Source organism: Montipora foliosa, chromosome 13 (genome assembly GCF_036669935.1).
Source record: "Montipora foliosa isolate CH-2021 chromosome 13, ASM3666993v2, whole genome shotgun sequence".
Lineage (NCBI taxonomy): Eukaryota > Metazoa > Cnidaria > Anthozoa > Scleractinia > Acroporidae > Montipora > Montipora foliosa.
In genome coordinates this window covers 12,238,694-12,256,148 of record NC_090881.1, presented here as the reverse complement: position 1 = coordinate 12,256,148, position 17,455 = coordinate 12,238,694, and the positions used below count along the sequence as shown (strand labels likewise).

The 17,455-nt window shown below is 38.3% G+C and overlaps 1 pseudogene; it reads right to left on the bottom strand.

Moving 5' to 3' along the window:
* Nucleotides 1-17,455, bottom strand: part of LOC137983629 (uncharacterized) — a 60,718-nt pseudogene that overhangs the window by 17,769 nt on the left and 25,494 nt on the right.

Here is a 17,455-nt window from a genome sequence, read left to right as displayed (position 1 = left end):
ACTTTTACCGACACGGAAAAAAAAGGAAAAAAAAAAACGAAAAAAAAAAAGAAAAACAAACAAAGAAAACGAACAAATCCCACCCATTTTTCGACTTACCCAGTTACCCAGTTACCCAGTTACAAGGGCACAAAAAATACATTAAACAAGAAACGATGGTGTTGGACACACAACAAGGCGAGGCTCTGCAGTAAGCAAAGCAATAGTGATATGAGTACATGTAGCAGTACAATGGTAGTAATAGTCGTATAGCAGAGGTACCTAGTGAGAACATACATAACATAACATACATGTTCGTTAAATTGTTCCGTTTTTTTTTTTTTTTTTTTGGTGCTGGAGTTTGCTTTTAAAAGTTCCTGTAGAGTAACAACAGCTATAAATGTAGATTCTAGATTCACCATATCTCTCCTGTCTTATTAAATGATTGGAATATTTCAGGTTTTTGGATTCTCAGCACGACTGCTCACATAATCTTAACTGCAGCCATACAAGTGACGTGGATAGACTAATGAGATTTCTATTTCCTCCAAAGTTTCGGGCAAGTTGTAAAGCCCATTGTATGGTTATGGTTTCATTACATTTAATTTTTAACGCACCTTCCATCTCTCCAAGCTTGTCCTTGGTGCTGTCCTCATCCGACTTCAATTTCTTTACAATACCTTGATAAAAGAAATAAATAAATCATTACATGTAACTTTTAAGAGAAACAGGCTAGGTAATTGAAGGACTGTCAAAGTTCAAAATGTTGTTGCACTTTTTCAAACAGCAATAAACTAATACCGTAGCGTTATGAACTTTGTTAAGTTGCGTAACATAAACTTCTGTAACGTAAATGAAAGCATTGTTACGGTTACAGAAGTTTATGAAATCCAGGATTGTAGTATTATATAAGGTACAATTTTGTACACAGGCTTTATGTAAAAAAACACAAAATATCCCCTTATAAGTTGAGATGTCAACTACCTACTTACATCATTAACTTTAGGTTTAGATTTGGGGTGTTTAGAGTTACCAAAATTATTTCTTTCCACACTAAGAACGGTCAGAGGGACACAGTCTATGTCATTGTGTCTATCCCAACCGTTTCTGAACATAACGTGATATTAGTTACAAGAAAAGGGTTAGCGACACCAAGCATCTTATTTTAATGCAAATATTTGTCTGTTTAGTTATGAAAACACGTTTTATGAATAAGTTCTCTTGCGTTAGTAAATATTGACAGAAAGAAGACCAGGTCAAAGATAGGAAGAGATTTAAAAAAGAAACGCAATTATTTTCTAGCCATTTTTGTAAGAAACAGGTTTGGCAAGCAGACTCGAGCTGAAGCCAACTTAAGCCCTTTCACAGCTTTCAAGTGCAATGGATTGTTCATTCTTTCAAGAAATGCATTTCCAAGTAGATAATGAGACAAGCCAAATTTCCAAATAGGCAATGAAACCAGCCAAATTACTTTTTATCTGCATGCTCATTAGCTAGAAAGTGTTCCTTCAAAATCCAAATTACATTCAGTACAAGGTCCACTTATCTGGGACTCAAATGAGGGGACTGTATACTCTGCATAGTTTTGGTTTTCACAAATTACTTTAGCCATTATCCTGTACAGGTTTCCCCATATTATCTTTTGGCAGGCGGCACTATTTAAAAGCTAAGAAACAAGTTAAGTGTCCTTCAAGTAAAAAAAGAAGGTTGGCAACATGAACAAACTTCTAACATCACTTTCATTTTCTTATGGGTTGATTACTCCTTTGAGACCCAGTAGCATACCTTTCAGCTCCTCAATTGTCTCTTTGGTGTTATCATCATCTCCTTTCCACTCCTTTAGTAATTCTCGATAGCGCTTCTCTAAATCAGCATCCATGCGCTCAGTTTTCATTCGGCTGATCACAGTTGCATGCATTGTTTTAGCTGATCCCAGTGCTAGCAGTGCCTTGCTGATGTCATGCCACAACACGTTAAAAGCTGTATCGTCAACGGATGCCTGGCTAGCGTAAGCATAGACTCTGTTTCCGTAATACTCAATTCTTGCTATGTTTGCCTCGGTACTTTTATCACCATGGAGAGGAAGCTTGTTCCATCTTTCAGTACTGGAAGGAGGAGTGAGACTGCATATGTTTCTCAACAGTACCATCAGAAGAAAGATGTCAAAGCTGGCTGATGACACTGATGAAGGAACAGTTGGGTACAGCTTTCCCCACTGTGTGGAATTCAAAAGTCTTCTCTTTCTCAGAGACTGCAATGTAGGGTGAGCTGCTGACAAAATTTTGTGAAGAGTAGCTGGGGGGTGTATGGTGTCAAAGGTGTCTCTAAGGGCCTGGGTTCCCACATCCACCAGAAGCCAGCACAAACGGGCATAGTTTGTTGTCTTCTTTGATGAGGCAAATGGAGCTGGATCAGATGCCATGTCCCAATCTGTTGGCCACATAAACATTCAAAATACCTGTGGTTCATTGGTAATCAAATCCATAACTGTACATTACATTGTAGCATTGTGGAACGGCATGCAATAAGTCTAGCAACTTATAACCTACTTACTGAAAGTGGGTAGGCATTCTTTGGTGTTATATCCACACCAAAACTCCACTTTTGAAGTTTATGTTTATTTCATATTTCATCTTTGGTGTCCACAATTCGTCAAGAGTTTTCCAATTCTACATTATAGTTTCACTGTGCAACATTCATGTTTCTCTTTGTGACATCACGTTCTGAAACACCACTGCTGGTTCATCATTCAACAAGTCATACCATTTTATGTATGTTCTTTATTTTATGCATGTTCACGGTTTAACTTGCAACATGAATGAGTGATTTACCTTTCGTAAGGAAAACCGTGGGTACCTCTGGGCTCATAAAACAGTGTATCTTACTTGAAAAACAATACACATCCACTAACGATTGACAAATTAGTTTTAAGACTTCATTACCTCATTTCTACTCTAGTTAACCTTGGCGCTCATAAGAGATATAGAGGATATTACATGGCCGCGCGTGGATACGAATTTTATCTTCGAGTGCTGCATCTCTCACTCGTTCGCTTCGCTAACTCGTGAGAGATACTTTCAGCACGAGAAGATAAAATTCGTATTCCCAAGCGGCCATGTAATGTTCTGTTTATTATATAGATATTAATGAACTGTGTCGATTTAAAACAACTTATTTTATTCATGTTCGAGATGATGAAAAAGTGGTCACCAACCGCTAAAACACGCATGTTGTGTAACATAAAACAAGATGTGAACGTTACAAAAAACAAATCATGATAATGTCAAATTTTGAAATAAAAATGTTAACGTAGTAGAGAATTATATTAAAGCACAAAAGTATCTTACAATTTAAAAGAAAGCTCGCGTTTTATTGGCTAATCGTGTTGGTTACCACGACAACACCTATATCCTCACATGTGAAAGATAAAAATGATATGTTCACTGCATGAGGTGAAGATACGATTTTTTTAGTAAAAGGAGAAATCCTGGTATATAATCATATAATAAAGGTCGATAATTGATTCTATCAGTTGGAAACAGTTCGGTTTCATCCATCGGCTAAGAACCTCGCCTGCGTAGCTGGCGGGATATTTTATCAAGGAATTATATAAATACCTGCCAAAGCATCTTGCTTCCGCACGTGTGTAGATAATCCCGCGATAAAATATTCCGCCATCTACGCAGGCTACAACACTGCACATTGCCCCTATAATGTAACGTTAGCTTTCCAGTTAAACAAATGAGGCAAACTTTACCTTTCCCACTAAGATTTCAAAGTTCACACATGGCCCGCACCACTGTCATGATCTCGTTAGCGCTGTCCTACACGTACAAGACGTTTAAGTGTCATTGTCTGAGAAAGTGTTCCAGGGACCAAAAGTTGTGGTCAACCGATTTGGCTGAAACTTGGCACAGAAGTTGAGTATAATAAGATATTGGCTCACTTCTATGAGTTTTAGTTTTGGAGTTACAGGGGGGGGTCTCATTTTTGCCCTCTGAGCACCAAAAATCCCGCCTTCCAGGGGGCATTTTGAAAGTGTGATAAGACCCCACTGGTAAATTGTGCTGCCAAATGAATTTGATCATTAACTCTACTATAATAGAGCTTTCAGTTCATGCATGCAACTTTGTCCTCAAGGTATTGCACAGAGAGCAGCCTGGGGCTAGAGTTTGGCCTAAATTGATGTTAAAATTATAACCCAAAATAGCCATTTTTCAAAATTTCACCTTATTCACCTGCCTTCTTGCATAACTTCCAAACCTGTACCATTGTTTACTTTAGTCACCCAGTTATCAAAATCACTTGAGAAAAATTTGGCTTATTATGGTTTATTGAATTTTTGGAACAAACACTTCATGCCCCTCTCAGGCGATGCAAAATGGAATTTTGAGCCTAATTCAGGCCATAAACAAACCAAATTGTTGACAGGAAGCCCTTATTCTGTATTTGCTAAGTGAAGATGAATTGTCAAAGCCAAATCAGTTTTGTTGTTTAGAAATACCACCGATTCTTACGTTAAAAATGATCTAAAACGGGTCTCTGATTAGCGCAACAAACACATAATTTAGCAAATCAAAGGTGATTTTATTCTTTGAAAACCTAGTAACCACCAAAGAACACAAATGATTATGTTCTGATGTACATATAGCAATCTTTTTACAAGATGCTTAAATTTTTCTTTGATTTATAGTCGTCAGTTTTACGTCATATTTCCAAGCATGCAAAGTCTCCATATTTTGTCAGGCCCATTTTCTATATTCCTACCAGATAAATTTAGCTTATCAGAAGGTTCGTTAACATGTAATCTTCGTCTGACCTTGTAATAGCCTGAATAGTTGTTTTAAATACCCATCAGCAAAGGATCATGACCATACACACGTAGATTACACAGACATATACGAGCTTCAGTGAGCAGTATCGAGGTGAACTGTGATTTTCCGAATCCTATAGAGCTGAAAAAATGAAACCATCCATCCACGGTTAGGAGAGCTGGATAACAAAAAGGTTGTTTTGCTTTTATAAAGAAAATAACCCAAACAAAGTCTTGCATTGAGATGATGCACTTGTTACTACATCAAGCTAGCTGGCCCGCCATTTTGGACTTGAAGAGTGTGGGGACTGGACTGAGTTCCCGTCCAATCCTTCTCCCGTTTCGCGGGAATTTTTTCTGTTTTTCATCAGGTGTGTTCGAAATTCTAGAAAGTGATCTGTTTCAGGATAATTTTCGATGGCACTTTATTCCTTTGAAGGGGTAAATGACCAGTGCAGTGTCACGTCATGGGCTGTACAAGAAACAGGAATGCTTCCTTTGGTGTCTTGCGATGGTGACATGACTGCATGATTAAAGCACAAGTGGAAAAGTTGAGGTGTGTCCGGAAAAGAAGAGGAAAAACTGGTGATGCCAAAGCTACAGGTGCTTCAAAAGGTCAGTTAGGGATCATATACGCTTACAAATGATTTTTAACGCAGTTTACGAGACTCTTTTGCTTGAAGAAAGACAATGATATATAATTTAGGATGTTGTCGTCTCAAACTGTTTGTGCACATATTTGATTGATTCCCATGTTAATTTCCTGGGTCCTTACGAAGAGCACAAAACATTCAACAAACTCATCGCAGCAATATCTTGATGAGTTTGTGCACATAGTTATATATAAATATCAATAAATATATAAATATCAATAACAATAATAGAAATAACTTGAATGCTGTTTTTTGTCTGCTCGAGCTGTTTGTTTACATTCAGCTTGTCACGTTTGGCAATGCACAATTCGAGCGAGCTTGCATTGAAACTCAACCGGTCTCCTTTATTTGCCTGTTTCGTCGAAGACAAGTCAACTTAGAATAGGCTTAGCTACATAATTCCGCAGGAATTGTTTTGGGAATTTTAGACACGAAAAAGAATTTTAGAAAATCTCAAAAAAAAAATTGACAAATACTAGAACTTAAATAGCAGTATATATAGGAGAATACTGAAAAGAATAAAAGAGTTTTTTTAGGGAATTTTAGAGAGTTTTAGCAGATAACACTCTTATTTAGGTATATTTTTTCATTATTCTTTTAATTGAATAGTTAAGATTATTTTAAACAATTTTTTAAATTAAATAATGAAACATTTTCTTCTACAAATATACGCAAATCTTCCGTGAACGATTCAGAGTCAGTTCCCATTCAAGTACGACATATGTGTGTTCATTGCCTATGCATTATTCCAAGCAAATCCAATAATATCAACTAATTCGGTCGATTTTGCGACGACGTTTGAGTGACATTTTCTCCCTGAAAATGTCAATTTCGTCGAAAAACTTAGATGCAGCATGTTTGCAAATATCTTTGACGAAAAGGGTAAATAATGGAAAACGGTAACTGAATTGTGCATTGCATGATAAGCGTGTGCAAGTGACAAGCTTAATGTAAACAAGCAGCTCGAACAGACGAAAAACAGCCTTCAAGTTATTCTTATCGTACTTGTTTCTTTTTTCGGACAAATTTGTGAATGTTTAGTGCTCTTCCTAAGGACCCAGGATATTAACATGCGAATCAATCAACCATAAACAAACAATTTGAGACGACAATATAGGAATTTACATATCGTCGTCTCTAAATCTCTCTTGAGTCAGAAGAGTCCCCTAGATCACGATAAATGTCATTTGTGAGCGTATATGATCCCTAACTGATACTTTGAAGCACCTGTAGCTTTGGCATCACCAGTTCTTCCTCTTCTTTCCCGGACACACCTGAACTCTTCTACTTGTGCTTTAATCATGCAGTCATGTCACCATCGCAAGACACCAAAGGAAGCATTCCTGTTTCTTGCACAGCCCACGACGTGACACTGCACTGGTCATTTACCTCTTCAAAGGAATAAAGTGCCATCGAAAATTATCCTGAAACAGATCACTTTCTAGAATTTCGAACACACCTGATGAAAAACAGAAAAAATTCCCGCGAAACGGGAGAAAGATTGGACGGGAACTCGGTCCAGTCCCCACACTCTTCAAGTCCAAAATGGCGGACCAGCTAGCTTAATGTAGTAACAAGTGCATCATCTCAATGCAAGACTTTGTTTGGGTTATTTTCTTTATAAAAGCAAAACAAGCTTTTTGTTATCCAGCTCTCCTAACCGTGGATGGATGGTTTCATTTTTTCAGCTCTAAAGGACTCGGAAAATCACAGTTCACCTCGATACTGCTCACAGAAGCTTGTATATGTCTGTGTAATCTACGTATGTATGGTCATGATCCTTTGCTGATGGGTATTTAAACCAACTTTTCAGGCTATTACAAGGTCAGACGAAGATTACATGTTAACGAACCTTCTTATAAGCTAAATTTATCTGGTAGAAATATAAAAAATGGGCCTGACAAAATATGGAGACTTCCCATGCTTGGGTTAATGCTTGGAAATATGACGTGAAACTGACGACTATAAATCAAAGAAAAATTTAAGCATCTTGTAAAAAGATTGTTATATGTACATCAGAACATAATCATTTGTGTTCTTTGGTGGTTACTAGGTTTTCAAAGAATAAAATCACCTTTGATTTGCTAAATTATGTGTTTGTTGCGCTAATCAGAGGCCCGTTTTAGATCAATTTTAAGGTAAGAAGCGGTGTTATTTTTAAACAACGAAACTGATTTGGCTTTGACAATTCATCTTCACTTAGCAAATACAGAATAAGGGCTTCCTTGTCAACAATTTGGTTTGTTTATGGCCTGAATTAGGCTCAAAATTCCATTTTGCATCGCCTTAGAGGGGCATGAAGTGTTTGTTCCAAAAATTCAATAAACCATAATAAGCCAAATTTTTCTCAAGTGATTTTGATAACTGGGTGACTAAAGTAAACAATGGTATAGGTTTGGAAGTTATGCAAGAAGGCAGGTGAATAAAGTGAAATTTTGAAAAATGGCTATTTTGGGTTATAATTTTAACATCAATTTAGGCCAAACTCTAGTCCCAGGCTGCTCTCTGTGCAATACCTTGAAGACAAAGTTACATGCATGAACTGAAAGCTCTATTATAGTAGAGTTCATGATCAAATTCATTTGGCAGCACAATTTACCACTGGGGTCTTATCACACTTTCAAAATGCCCCCTGGAAGGCCGGATTTTTGGTGCTCAAAGGGCAAAAAATGAGACCCCCTCCCTCTGTAACTCCAAAACTAAAACTCAGAAAAGTGAGCCAAAGTGGCTTTTGAAATATCTCATTATACCCAACTTCTGTGCCAAGTTTCAGCGAAATCGGTTGAACACAACTTTTGTCCCCTGGAACACTTTCTCAGACAATGATACTTAAGGCCTTTTATTAGTCAGTATTTCTGTTTGAAGTCTAGCTTTGCCAGCCTACCTTCGATCTCTCCCAACTTGTCGCTTGTGTATCCCTCTTCCCTCTTTCCTTGAGTGAACATTTCTTTTAAAAAAGACCACACGTTAATTAAGGAGGTTCAAAGGAGTTGCAACACTTTCTAGGAACTGTACCATTATAAAGATTGACTCTACATCAATGAATCACCATGCAGCTATGTTATGGTTCCCTGCAAAATAACATTATTGGAATTTCCCTGTTTCACACTTCTTGATCAAATTCCAAAGTAGCAGCTTCAAAGACAACAAACAAAAATTTTGAACTACAGCTGTAGCGTTGCGTGACTCAACACAAAGAGGCAATACTTTACGCGTCCTTTCAAGATAATACATAAGAGTATTCAACTCCTCCGGATTTGACAGGTCAACAACTTGAAACATTCTTTCCGCAATTTTAGTGAAAATTGCTTTTTACAACATTGAGTATTTTCCTTCCCACAATTTTCTGTTGCACTAGCTGAAGTGAAGCTCAGTGATAATAGCAACATGAATTTGAAATTGGAAACAAGCTGTAAAAAATGAAATTCAGATATTAGGAAACTCGGCACCAAATTTGACATCAATCTTTTCACCCCTAAGAGAAAGGACGCTGAGCTCATTAATTTGGTGTGTAGCTCACCTGTGAGCCAGGCTTATTTCACATTTGACTGTGTTTACAGTACATTTGTACACCTGATCAAAATTTCAATTTCACAGTATTGGGTGGGTTCATAATTTTTATGGGTGAGGCTAGGGGCGTGAAAGGAGGTAGCAGAGGCCAAGCTGAATGCAAAATATCAATTTTATAGCCCTGGCTTCTTACCACGAGCAAGTCCGATAATCTTGCTTCTAAGCGCATCACCTTGTTTGGTCCAGCTGTATTTCTTGTCATATAGTATGCGCATGTTTTCAGCGTCATCAAGACGGCACTGCCTGTCTTTATCCCATATGATGCTCTTGATGGCCGCAGCCCACACATCTGGATTATCTGAGTCAATCACGAATGATGAAGACGGTTTAACTTTGCATAGGGCTTCCCCAAACCCAGAATTCTTGCTAATAAGAACTGGAAGACCAGCTGACAAGCCTTCAAGCCCAGTCAATCCAAAACCATCGGTTCTAGGAGGCATAAGCATAAGGTCTACTTCACAAAATAACTTCTTTAAACTTTCTCGACTTTGGTCATAACCTCGAACTCTCAAGCGATAAGCTGGTAGATCACACTGCATGAAATACTCCGCTATCTCTTGATATTTTCCATCTGGTGCTCCAACGAAGACAAGCGAAGTGTCAACAAGCGAAGCAATAGCCTTTCCTGCAATGTCAAATCCCTTTAGTTTGAAATCTTCGACATCACCACGGCCAAACACCAAAACACTGCGATGATTTCCTTCTCCAGGGACTTGCTCAACACTAAGAAATTCTTCAAAAATACCTGGTGTTAAGTTAAAAATAGTCTGATATTTGCAAAATCGAAGGTATGAGCGAAAGGCCTCTGCCAGCTTAGGTCCTATTGCAACAACAAAGTCAGCCTTTTCGCAAAGCTTCACCTCATCATTATGCTTTTCTTCGCCCCTGGAAATCGGATCTGCGTAACATTTAAACATTCCCATCTCCTCTGGGTCTGTATGCACCACTTGCACCCATTTACACTGACGAGATCTTCTTATGGCCTGTACCTGACGTCCTAGTTTTACTCCGTGACCAACAACCACCTCAATTTGTAGATCATCTGGTGGGAAGCTAAGCAATTCCAGCTCATCATAACCAACCATATGTGGTGCTTTAACAATGCTAATGTTGTGCATAAGGGCTTCTGTCTTGTCCTTCTCAGTGCATTGTGGTACAAAAAATGAGATTTCTACATCTGAGGATTTGGCCAAATGAATGGCTAAATTTCTGTTTAGGGTGGAAAGACCACCCTTGCTGGATCCCCATTCGGAAGCTAAAAACGTGACTTTAACTTTACCAGATTTGTCTGTGTCATATTTGTCTTGCGATTCTTGAAAAGCAGATGCCATAGCAAGACCTCAATCCACAGTACGAAATGCCTAGGAATGAACAACATAGTATGTATTTTTTGTTTGTTTTTCTTTTTCTACAGTAACTCTCTAATAGTCTTCTTCATAAACTATAAAAAATCGAAAAAGTCGCATTTCAATGAAACCACGCAAAGTTACAGGTTAACCCTTTAACTCTTAGTGGCCACTTACAGACTTTACTCCTCAGAAGCACTGAGGACACTGGTCAATGTGTCCGCAACTGCGAAAGGCCAAGCAAATTGGGAATTTTAGCTGTTACTTTTGTTTCAAAAAAATGAATTGTGTTAAGGACTGCGTGAAATTGTGGAAAAAACTGCCCTGTAAACTCATTGAAACTGAGTTCCTGGTGGCTTAACCTGTTGACTGAAACGAAATAAAATGACAGAAAATGAACGTGAAGAAAAGATGGATTGTTTATCAGAAATTATTCTTTGTACCTGGCATTATTCCCAATTATCGCAATTTTTATTCACTGAGGCAGATTTCAACGTCTCTGCAAGCAGTTGGTTTCTCCTACGCTTCTTGAGAGAGAAACCACCGCGAGCAAGCGTTAGCTTGTTTGAGTCAGCTGCATTCCAGCGCCAAAAACGAATAAATTAAATTTTAACCGGTAAAATGAATTAGCAAACTTGTTTTGGCGCAGGGTAGATTTCAACAAAACCTATTGACTAGAATTTGGTAATTTAATTGCATAGTTCAAAATATATCTTTTGTTTGGTCTTAGCATTCATTTAATTTTCTGAGCAAGAAACCTGCAAACGTTTAAGCGGCCCAGATGTGTTTGTGGATAAGGATTATTTTGAATGGCTTTGTGCAGTTAGTACGACCTCCCAGAAGGTTTGTGTTAATTTAAATAAAGGATGATAAAAAGAGTAATACTGGTATTGTGCAAGTGAAGTCAAGTTGAATTGTTTCAGAATTGGTTAGGATTACCCTCTCACCTCCACAGAGACTATAGCTGCCATGCCCTTCTTGTTTTTCTCTCCGTGGATCGAACCTCCTAGTATAAACAGCGAAGGAGAGCGATTGTTATACTCAAAATGGTTGATGAGGTTTCAAAGAAACTAGACGATCCAAGAGTGTCAACTGGGCTACCCGTGGAACGTGTTACACAACAAAAGAGAATGCACTGAGCTGGGTGGTATTGAACTGGAGCGTTCCAGTAATTTTCTTTAAGTGGGAGGGTGTGATGTACACCATTTGAGGGGTCAGCCAGACGTAATGCCAGCAATGGCCCTTCGGCTCACACGTTCACACGTTGAATTACTTTGTAACGTGGTGTCCCGTTTTTACGTCTTTTACTTTTTTAGTCTTTGGTAATAAAATCAGTTCAAAGATAACAAAACAGGCTCTGGAGTGAAACTCACTCATTTTTTCTTTAAAGGGGCTATGTCTCTTAAAGTGATATAATTCCATGATTTGGGGTGCATGGATGGCGCAGTGATGAGAGCTCGATTCCCAGACTCAGCGTCATAAGTGGGTTGAATTTGTTGGTCCTCTCCTCTCCTGAAAATTTGTGTTAATTGTTCATTTCACATTTGTGTTAATTGTTAATTTCAGTTTACAGAGTCCCCAATTAGTGCTCCAGCGCCAGAACGACTAGGCACTTCATAAGTTGCTTTCCCTTCCTTTTTTTTTTTCCCAAAATGCCCAAAAAATAGAATGAAACATTGCAATAATCACTCAAAATTGTTAAACAACGCAAAAGTAATTCTGCAAAAGGAAAGAGAAGCTTGGATGGACATAAATGTACAAGATTGAAACGGATTACGGTTGTGATATAACGATAATTTTATTGGTAAGGGAACTCCATATTATCACTTTTTAGTTTAAAACTCGTGATTGACTAGATTTTCGCGAAACGCCCTAAAAGAAGGTGACACAGCTCCTTCACGTGAAATAGTCTGCATGAAAACTAGCTGCAAATTACTCTGACGGACGTTTTCCTGCATGTCATACATGTCTGAAGTTGCACTGAGCAAACGCTTATGCTAACGCTAAGGAAGGACTGAACATATTTTTTTCCGCTTCATAATTTCTCTTCTTTTCAGTCTAATCTGATGACAGGTCACATTTTTTCTTCGTTTACGCTTGCACCAAATGGTATCACAAAGGACGGGGGTTACGGTGTAGCACTTTTATTTCGCGGGATTTAATTTTTGCGGGTTTTGCCGATGTACTTGATCCGCAAAAATAATTTCCAGCAGAAAAAAACACCAGAAAAATTAAATACCGTAAAAAGTTATCCCCGTTGATATAATTAAAAATTGCTTTTAATCCCCATCTAGTGGGGTCAAAAAGATCGTTTATTATCACATTTGCATTGAGAAAAAGCAATGGGAATTAACAATTAACACAAATCAAGTCAAATTTTGGTTTTGAGGAGAGGGGAAACCGGAGCACCCGGAGGAAACCTCTCGGTGCAGAGTAGAGAACCAACAAACTCAACCCACATATGACGCTGAGTCTGGGAATCGAACCCGTGCCACATTGGTGGGAGACGAGTGCTCTCACCACTGCGCCATCCCTGCACCCCTTTGAGACGAGCCTAAAGCAGTCAATCAAAAGGTCACGTAAACTATTTTCTTAGGCCTCCAGGATGCCACATACTTTCCACCCGTTCTCGATGATCGAGGGTTTTTTTACTGCTACACGGTAAGAGCAAAAGGGAAGCCAAAAGACAGATGAAGAAAAAATAATTTAGCTTTTATATAAAACTCTTAATTTCGAATTCGAATTCTCAGCGAAATATTAATGACAATCGATCGTAAAAGCACTAAAATTCGTGGACAAGGGCACGATGTTCTGTCAGAAGGAGGCAATCAAGTGCTAGGCAACCACAAAGGTGCACGTGATCACCTTGTGACAAGGTTCTTCTTTACAATGAATGAGGAATGTTAATCATTCCTCGCCTTTAGAGTTAACAACGTATTTTTTAGCCAAGAAACTAATTTCTTCTGTCGGGTCGGGAAGCCTTCTCTTATCTGGAACAATGTTGATCAATCCCTTCACTGAAGAACCACTTCTTTCAATAGTGAAGCAAAAATGGACAACAAGCTTTCTTTCAAATAACTCTTGACTAACTAATTTCAAATTGCTTTTTACCAGAAGACTGTGCAGAGATGAGTACAAATAAAGAAAATTATAAATAGCCAGAAAATTGTTGATTCCGTCTCTGGTATCCAACTCGAAAAAGTTACCAGAGAATTTGCCGTTTGGTTTCAGTGTTGTACATAACATCACAGTTAAATAGAATATTAACGAGAACTCGACGAAGAGGTAAATCAGCGGCTGAATGTTATACGTGTTCTGTGGAAAGCTCCTGTAGGGGCAAGACCACTGACACACGGACGGAGCGACCCTACCTAATGTATACAATTAGACAATAAACCAAGCTCGACATTAATTGGCGGCGAAGATAAATTAAAGAGGAGAGAATGGCAGTGAACATTGGCTTCAAACAGTTCCCAAGAATTGCCTAAGCAACGGATGGTTGGAAAAAAAAGGTGTGCCCTTGGAGACATATAAACAAGTTTGGGCCAAATTCACAATAGTAGCGTTGATGAGCGTTGATAGTAGCGTTGATGAGCGAGAGGCGTTAGACCGCTTCATTCTTGATTACATTGATTATTGCACGGTAATGGGATGGTTTGTTCCTAAAGCTGGCTGCCAATATAACACTAACAGCGAAGATAAAAAGGATCAGTGGAAAAAGCCGGATTTATGCATGTCTACCCTGCGTGCCAGGCTTCAAACGAGGATAAAGAGGTTACCTCTCAAACACAACTAATAAGACACTTGGTTTGTCTGTCGAGGATAGAGGTAACCAAGAAAAAGTTCTTCAAGTCCTCATCAAGAGATTTGGACGCAGTGTAAGTCTTCAAGCCGCGCGAACAAGGATGGTTGAAGCTGAAGGAAGGTCTATTAGTGCCTGGGAAGCGAGCCAAGTATTATGAATATGGGGATTTTGAAGATCAAGCATGTCGTGATAGGTTCATTGCTGGTTTAGTAGATGGAACTTTACGAGGAAAGTTGAACACTAACGGCCATCGAAACAAGGAGGGAGTCATTGTGGCAATTCGTATTGTTGTGGAAATTGCTAAGAACTGAATCCTCTACAGATGCAAAAAGACTGATACCCAAGACATTCACTCTGTGAAAACTGTTTCTGTGCAGAAAGGGAAAAAATTTCTTCAAGTTTTCAGTTGCTAAGACTAGGAGTTATTTTGTATGGAAGACACTCCAATTGGATACCGCGTCGACAACTAATACTCTGGCATTGGATGACTTCTGGAGCATGTGTCCAGCAGGTTTTACTGTAAATTGTCTTATCAGGCAATCTCATGCTACTCTGCACACCTATGGAAGAGGTGTCATCAGGCCTGTGGGGCAGACAGGGTTGGTTTGTGAAACCCAAAGAAAGTATTACCCTCCGAAAGACTTAAACCACTTAGCGAACTGCACGTAGGCCTGCATCGAATGCAAAAAGAGAGCAATTTTAATTGTTCTCTTTTTGCGTTATTTTTACGTTCACATACTACAAGACTAAATTATGAACAACGAGAAAACGAAGGGTGTATATTACGTTACAAAAAAATGTGCAAGAACTTTGAAAAACTGAAACAAAAAAAAAACAAGCTAATTTAGGCAGGACAAACAAACACTAACAGAAACAGAATACAGAAAACATACTAAGATCCGCTCACAGACATGGTAAGTAAAATGTGATTACATCTATGAAGCTTCCTTAATATTTAAGGATTCTGCAAAGTTCACTTCACTTCCTATATTTAACTTTCATTACCTTCGATTATCGCTTCAAGAAGGTCATGTTGGGTCATGATGCAAATCTATTTATCGTTTTTGTAAGCAATATTAAACTGTTATGTAACTACCAAAGAGAACTGCAACGAAATAGGTCTTGTGCTCTTTTCTAATGTGATGAAGAAATCGTGAATCATTCATGCTAAGAAATCGACGTGGAAAGGAACAATGCAACATCAATTTGACTCAAATATCTGTTTAACATCAGTCAATTATTACCGAGAAAATACTAGATCTCAAACTTCATATTTATTGTTCAGAGAAAGGCATTGTTAGTTGAAAGCAATTCCTTTGCATTCTAAATACAGCTTTGTGATTATTTCTTGATGGTCGTGCGAATTAAGGACTGATTGCTCAATTTATGAATTCAATGGATAGTTTCCAGTGTCGGGTTTTCTTTTAAGCACGGCGAAAAAGCACGAGTTCACATATATTTTACTTTAATTGCTAACGAGCAAGCCGACCGAAGACGCAAGGCTCGCGAGGCGGGGCCTAATGCCACACTAATTATTGCTGCAGGACGAAAAATTCTCGATAGTGCCATTAAAAGGGTAACGGAAGGTGTAGATTCCCTGGAGATTTTAGTAGGGAGCAATGAAAGCGCGTGTTTTGATGTGTGATGCCATTAGACAAACTTACATGAAGCGCGCCACTATTGATGATATTGTGTTCGGATAGTGAGTATTGTGTACACTTGCTTTGAGTGTTCTTAATTTTTTTTTCAACCAGCGAGTTCTATATTGAGAGAACGAGCTGAAAAGTAAACCGGCGTACGTGTTCTTATCGGCCGCTGTAGTCAATTTCGGCCTTCGGCTCGCGAGTAGAGAAGTTTGTTTTTTGTTTTGTTACTATTGAGTTGTGAACAGTTTAAGTTAATTTCCAAAGGAAAAATGTTGTCTTTAAAATAAACAATTCAACGATCAATTTGACTTGTAATTCATGGCTGTATCTTGCAAAATAAAATTCTACAAGTGAAATAACTTTCATGTGCGAGAGAGTTTGATTTTTATTACATGTTTCAAACTGAAAACGCTTTGGTGATTTTTTTTTCTTTTACATGGCACTGATTTCATTCAAATTAATTATTGTATATTCCTGTTAATATTACTGCTGCTCAAAAATTACAGCATTGTTGTTGGAGATACTAATGTATTATTGATAACTAGATTAGATGAGTTGCAGTACTCTCGAATGAAAAAATGCAACTACTGTTGGGTATTTTGGAACCCTGATACAAATCTGGAAACTATGTATTATATTGACTGTCTCGTTGGCACTTAGCGATAGCTATTTGTAGTTTATATGTAGCATCCAAACGTGTAATGTGTTCTCACGAATGACAGTCTTAACCCAACAAACACATCCCATACTTGGTTTAGCGTTCACTACTCTCGGTTTTAAATTTTCATTTTTCGAGGTAGAAAGTTTAGTCGGTTTCCACATTGATCAAAAGGGATTGAACAAGATGTGTTCCTGAAACAACAAGAAATTTAACATGAAGATTATTTCATAGCAATGTTTGAATATCGATTGCTTTAAGGAGGAGTAACTTAAGTAGCCTGCAATGGACAAAACGCGTCTCTGCTGTTATTGGAGTTACACGTGAAACGGTGAACGATTCTTTGTGATTTGTACGGTATTAACGAACGCTTTTCATTCAACTAATGTATTCCTATTTTTCACGTTGCCATGTTACCAACCAATAGCGTAGCTCCTACTTTACTAAAAAAATGCACATTACTCACAATTCCTCGATTCGCTCTGACAAAGGACTAACGCTCAAAAGGTCAGCTTTAAATTCTCTGTACGGTGGCCAAGTTACATTATCAACTCAGTTGATAAACCAAATTTTTGTATACTACTCCCACACCCATGCAGCACCACAGTTTCTTTAAAAACTACCCCCTTCAGTCATTTGTTGTTCAACCGCTGCGACCACTAACCGTGTGCTCTAGTATTTTTAAATCCACAGATTTCTAACAGGAGACCCAAGACGACGATGCCAAGCTTGAAGAAACGCAACAAGGAGCTACCCCAGGAAATCGTAAGTTATCTTTTTCCTTTTCCCGCGCTTAGCAGCAACTTAGCTTTCCGTTTAGCCATTCTCAGTTTCGCGAAAACTAGATTTTGTAGTTACATCAATTTCATCGACCGCTGCCTCCATTCTAAAGTCATTCACAAAGGTTTTCGCTCAATCTTCCATGATTCTACATTCTCTCATTGGAATCAATATCTTCACCAAATTCGATTCGAGCAAAATTCTT